This window comes from Capsicum annuum, chromosome 8 (assembly GCF_002878395.1).
Source record: "Capsicum annuum cultivar UCD-10X-F1 chromosome 8, UCD10Xv1.1, whole genome shotgun sequence".
NCBI lineage: Eukaryota > Viridiplantae > Streptophyta > Magnoliopsida > Solanales > Solanaceae > Capsicum > Capsicum annuum.
Genome location: NC_061118.1, coordinates 165,574,885 through 165,581,888, shown reverse-complemented (window position 1 = coordinate 165,581,888; position 7,004 = coordinate 165,574,885).

Genomic DNA, 7,004 nt, shown 5'->3' with positions numbered 1-7,004 from the left:
ACAACCCAAGATATTTTTAGCCTTTGCATTTTTATTCAAAACCAACTGGTCATTAGGAGTAAATTCACTCCTTACTTTCTTGACTTGTTCTCTGTCAACAGTCTTCATTGGAATAGTGGGACCATCAGTAATCCTGTCCCATAATTCATAGTCTTCACCTTAAATGAACATCTCCATCCTTGCTTTCCACTAGATAAAGTGAGAACCATCAAAGAGTGGAGGTCTAGTGGTTGACTGACCTTCACTGTGACTAGTAGGAGGTGTGGAATTCATCATGTTGATCCTTTTCTTAGGTGCTAGCCTTATTTAAGACAACTTCTCTTTGATACCACTTGTGAGAGTACGTGTCCTAATAATTGCCTATCTTTGGAACAAGTAAGTAAGCGTGGTTCACAGAATTAAACTGAACACAGTGTTTTTACGTGGAAAACACCCGGCTCAAGAAAGGTGAAAAAAATCACGACCTGTACCTCTACAGGATTTAACTCAACTTCACTAAAATACTTGAGACTCCACAATCAACAAAATTACAAGACTTCTTGTAACCTAGGAATTAAAACTTTTAACTCCTATCACTACAAAAACACTAATCTTCCCAAGATAAGTGTTCCAAATCTTCGAGTTCCCAAACTTGAAGACAACAACTTCTAACTCAGTTTATAGGTTACTGAGACTAGAATCAATGACTCATTACAATACAAGAACCTAACTGCTACACAGTTTATGACCTGCTAAGTAAGAGACTAGGTTCTTCTTCAAGTATGTAAACTGATATGTTGATTGTTGATTAACTTTTCAGTGCATACGTGAGCTCTGAATTTGAGTCACGTTTGTTATCTTTAAGTCAACCTGTGATAGAGTCCTTTTTTATGTTCAATTCTTTCTCCAGTAGAACTCTATCAGTTAACTCTTTTCCCTTTTGCTGCCGCCTCACCTCTCCTAGATTTGATAGAACTCTTTTACTTTAAATCCTCTTCTTACTCAACTCCTTGATCAACTTAACTTCTTCAAGACTTCTTGTCTGATCTGACTCAGCTTCTGATGTAATCAATGTTATCTATGCTTGTCTTGAACGCAGAATCACATCATCCAAACTCCTGTGCCAGCTAGACTATTTCACCTTGAATGGACCAGCTTCTTCAACACGTTTCATTCACATGTCTATCATCAAAACTCCTCATGCCTTAACAAATTTGAAGTTATATTTGGACATATACTTTAAGCTTTTTTATGTCATATATTTTCTTATGAACATAAAAACATAGTGAAAACTATCAAAATTATCCAAATTCAGTATACAATTTTATCAAACAAGCAAAAGTTTATAACAAAGTATAATGTATTATCACAAAACTACTATAAAATAATACAATATTTATTGATTAAACTTTATTTCAATAAAAGGTAAAATTGAACACGAGTTGTAATGTAATACTCTTTTAATGTAATCCTCTCACATAGGTAAAGTGAGAGTTGATTTGAGTAATAATAAATTTTATGTTGATGAGAGTATTAATAGTTATAGAAAATATAAATAGGTTAAAGAGTTATAATATGAACTATGTATTTTATTTACCTATGAAATAAATTATTGTTAGATATGAGGTGTTCTTTTTTTTATATAAAATATAAATTTGTGAATTAACTTTTTTATATTTAAAAGAAAACCTCAAATCATGATAAAAAAAATTCAAATCACACTTTTTAAATAATTTAATATTATGAGATAAAATCATACTTCATATCGCATGTCAAGTTTTACAACTTTCTAAATTCATTCTTCTTCTGCCTGAACCTGAAGTTTGGTATTTCATATGAGAAAAGTTGAGGTTACCACCTTTGATTAAATCCAAAATTTGTTGAACCGTCTGTTACAGTAGCCATGGATGCTTTTTAATTAACCTTTCATATATTTCTCAATCTTATATTATCGTCTAAATTTAAAATAACTTAAAAAATCTAGCTATGTATAGTGGGGGATGCAATTGTAACGATCCTCCCGGTTGTTTGTGAAATTTCCTCGTCTTTCCTATTTTAACTCTTCCCGTAGTTTGTGTACGTGATTTTTGACTCACGGGATGAGTAGTATCAATTCTTAAGGTGTTCGGAAGTAATTGAAGTCATTAGTTGAATTATTGAGTTTTAATAAATTTAAGCTTGATCACAGTCAATCTTTGGTCAAGAAGACCTCGATATGATATTTTAATATTTTCAATAAATTTGGAGCGTACTTTTTAGTCAAAATACATATTTGGTATATTTTCTTGAGGTTCCGAATAAATTTCGATGATCTATTTAAAGTTTTGAGTGTTTTATATAATTAATTTAACTAGTGATTTAATGGGTCAAAGTTTAGATTTAGTTTCTTATGTGGTCAATACAAGAATTAATTTAAGTAGAAAAAATTTAGCATATTTATTAAAATAAGGTCAGTTATATTGAGCAAGGAGGGCATGAAGTTGCAGTTGCATTCTCCTTTCACAACTTGTGGAGAAACATATTCAGGCTAGTTTATGATATTTTCCTTGTCAAATTAGTTCATGTTGTATGGCATACGTAACAAGACTACGCCGGTACGTTTATATTTATGTTGAATCGGGTACCACGTTCGTACGGTACATGAACATAGATTGTTCCCTGCAGGTCATGACTATTTGGGCAAAAATAAGTTTCATAGTATGTGTGTACATATTTGTGTTGATTCTGTGGATGTTTACGGTATGGTTGATACTCTTGATGGTTATGTGGCTTATTTATGAGCACTGTTTGACCTGTTGTTGCTGTATTGTTAATTCATTGAATATTTGTTATGTGAAGATGCCTTTCTATTTGTTATTTAATTTATGTTGTGTACATGTTATTAAATTGAGTTGGCCTATGATACCTACCAGTACATAGTGGTTTGTACTGATACTATCCTGTACTCTTCTTTTGTTGAGTGCAGAAAGTGTTCTAGAGGCTTAGACATGACCTCACCTCTAGAGTTTGATAGCAGATTTTGATCCAAGGGTGAGCACTTCCTCTTCAGGCTGCCATGGGTTATCCTATTTGTTCTTGTCCATCTTTCGGGCAATGAAACATTCTTTATTTACTTTATTTTTTGAATATCTCTTTAGACATGATCTTGTAGTAGTTCTTGTACGATAACTTTCGGGTCTTGAGAATTTTAGTAAGTAGTTCATTTGACTTCCGCATTAATAATGATTAGTCTTGAATTATTATTATTATGTTGAATTTTATATTAATACTGACTAAGTGTTTGGGTAATGGTTCGATTTAGATGATAAGATTAGTGTGGGTGCTACTCACGGTCATTTAGGTCGTGACAGCAATTAACACGGATAATAAGTTTGTCAATTAAGTGAAATCACTTAAGTTTTAAAAATAAGATAAAGGTAATAATTTTTCTTTCAGCTTCTTATTTTTATACTTTCGCCTCAAAAATAAATGTTGTTCGATGATTATGAAAAATTGTTGGAGAGTTGAATAGTTGTCAGAATAATTAATATAGTTGTCAAACCATGTGCACTTGTTTAAAGGACCTGGCTCACTAACATTGCAGAACTCACTCGTCCTTTTTAATTAATTGGAGATTTGAGAGATATTCTTAATTTAATTTTTCAAGTATAATAGCTATGTATACTAGATTAGTAGTTATATATTTTTTCCTAAGTAATAACACGGCAAAAGCCTTTTAGATTAGAAGAGCAAACTTCTTTTGGGATCTTGGTTGGATGGGAAAGACAAAGCCTTTCAATTAAGCATTTGCGCTACTCAATTTTCACATTACGATATACTCTAAGGGTGTCAAGTGGGTCGGGACGGGCTGGGCTAACCCAAAATCGGTCCATTTAGTTTATTCGGATTGTGGGCCGATTTCGGTTCGGGTTGGGGTTAGGTGGGCCGGGCCAGTTCCGGGTTCAACAGTAAAAATGTTGAAAACAACCCTGAACCGGCCCACTTAACCCAACCCGGTTAAACCTACCTAAATCCGGTCAAACCCAGTTAAAAACCGGTCAAACCCGTTTAAAAAAAAATGAAAAATCCAATATACACTATATACACTACAATTATATACACTATATACACTTCAATATACACTATATACACTACAATTATACAATATATATATTTTTTTTAAAATATATAAACAATTACACATATATACGTACCATTCAATATAGAATTATATATGACTATACATACTACTTTAAATAAAACATATACTACAATAGTACAATATATATATATACACTACAATATATATATATATATAATTATATACTAATTTATAAAACATATACACATGTATATGTTAAATATATACGTCTATAGAAGATATATACACACCGTTCAATATATATGTACTCCTTTAAATAAAATATATACTATCCTACAATATACATTTATATATACTACAATATGTATGTATATATATAGTTATAGTTATAGTTATAGTTATAGTTATATACTAATTTGTAAAACATATACACTTGGATACATTAAATATATACGTTAAACATACATGTGTATAGAAGATATATACAATAATAAACAAAACATATACTACTTAATATAATAAATTAATAATACTTGATAGTTAATTAATGAATGTTGAATTTTATTGATTGCAAAATGATCCAAAATTTATAATTTACTTGAATAAAATATCTACAAATCATGCATCATTTTTTCCAACTCATCCATGTTAATGTTAACGGGAACTTGCATAGGATAGTCAAAGTCAACGGGGGCTAACCCATGCATTGGACTTGATTCTGCTGAGTTCTCCCGCGAAGTCATAATTTCTTCAAGTTTCTGCTTGTCATTCGGCTCCGGTTCCATTCCTTGATTTCTTCTTTCTGTTCTAATCCAATCTCTGAGGCAAACTAGAACATTCATTGCATTGCTTCCCAATGAATGTCGGTTGTCTCCAAGTTGCTGTCGTCCCTGACTAAAGGCGCTCTCTGATGCAACGGTTGACATTGGAACGTTCAAGATATCTCTAGCAAATCTTGAAAGCACAGGATATTGTGATTCATTATTCCTCTACCAATCCAACATGTTGATTCGTCGTCTGCGATCCTCTGGCGACGACCGAAGATAATACTTAAAATTTTCCCGATAAGTTGATGTGTAAGCTCCCTCGTCAACACTGTTCCAACAGGGTAAATCATAAAAGTAATTAGGAAAACCACAATGTGCCGGCCTTTTAGAAAATGATGGCACCTCGGGAGGATGAGGAGCGACAGTTGGATTGATATGTGTCGGTACAGCTAAATCAACTAAATCAGCACAGTGGTTATATAATTTATCTATGTAAGCATTCGCATCAGACGTAGCCGTCCACAAATCAGGTTGTACTTGTTCAGAATCATTGTTAATATTTATTTCTAAGTTACGATAAATAAGAGTACTAATGTGGCACATAGTATGGTATTTAATGCACGGATTTAGCATAGCACCAACCAAGAAAATAGAGGGAATCGGGAAAAAAAACATGGCACCAATCAACATTTTCATAACCTTCTTTATTTTTATATTCTTTGAGCAAACCAGAAATATCGGTTATATATCCCAAAATATTACAAACAGTAGGATAATAAGCACCAGAAAATTCAACCGTAGCTATATAAAATTTTTTCAAAAACTTAACAACATCATTAATTACAACCCAATTAGAATCAAGTAACATGCAATCGGCAGAATCAACAAATGAACCACAATGTTGGTTAAAAGCTAATGTAATAGGAACTCTATATTTATAACAAATTTTTAAAAAATCATAAATAGAATTCTATCTAATATCAATTTCCTCGGGCATCAATATCGGTGCAAGTCCATTTTCTTGACATTTAACTTTAAATTCTTTAATTCTCGATCTACGATTATTTCATTGTATAAAAACAACAGCAAGACGGGTTTTTTCAATATAAATCTAAAAAAACTGAAAACCATCTTTTACAATTAAATTATATATATGACATGCACACTTAATATGAAAAATTTCAGGTAACGACGGTGATAGCTTAGATTTCAACTTTGTTATAGCGGTCTTGTTGTTAGAAGCGTTATCAAAAGCGATACATAAAATTTTATTTTCGATACCATAAAATGCTGCAACTTTATGTATCGAGTCAGCAATAAATTGTCCAGTATGTTTACGATCTTCATCATATAAAAAAAAAGAATACGTTTTTGCCTCACAAAATTACTATTCATCCAGTGACAAGTAACGGTTAAATAATCATTTTTATTTACAGCACGACAAAGATCAGAAGTTAGGGATATTCTACATTGAATATTTTTTAACAATATAGATAAATAAAAATAATATTGTGAATGAAGTCTAAAAATATCAGACCGACAAGTACTTCTAGGAATACTATTAAACATAGGATTATAAATTGCTTGAATATAATGAATAAAAGCATTAGAAGAAGAAAAACTAAAAGGCAAACAACTTACAGCTACCATTTTTGCTATTTCTTCCCGGTCCGCTACCATTTTTGCTATTTCTTCCCGGTCCCTCAATTTATTATACTTCTTCGTTACGTGATCAATTGATGGGTCCATTCTAGTTTGTGTGGGCCCACCAACAGCCTCACCACCTTGTTCAATTTTTAACTCTCTTTCATGGTCTTCAACTAAATGTCTCATTAACGTACCCGTACTCCCTTGCTTGCCTCCTTTTTTATGCTTAGATATTTTTTGACAAATATTGCATTGCACCTCAGTATCTGATATACGTTCAAAAAATTTCATGCAACACTAGTTTGTTTACGAGCTCTTGGGGCATGGGGAGGACGGGGAGGGAGATTAACTGATTCGGATCTAACGTTAGCATTTCCTACTTCGGGTGTCTCATCAATATTTTCATCATCTTCATTTAAATCAACCGCATCTACTTCATTTTCTTCTTCTATACCGTAATTTTCCTGAACTTCTAAATAATCCATATCGTGAGCACCTACACCTATTTCTTCCTCAAAAGGTTGACTAAG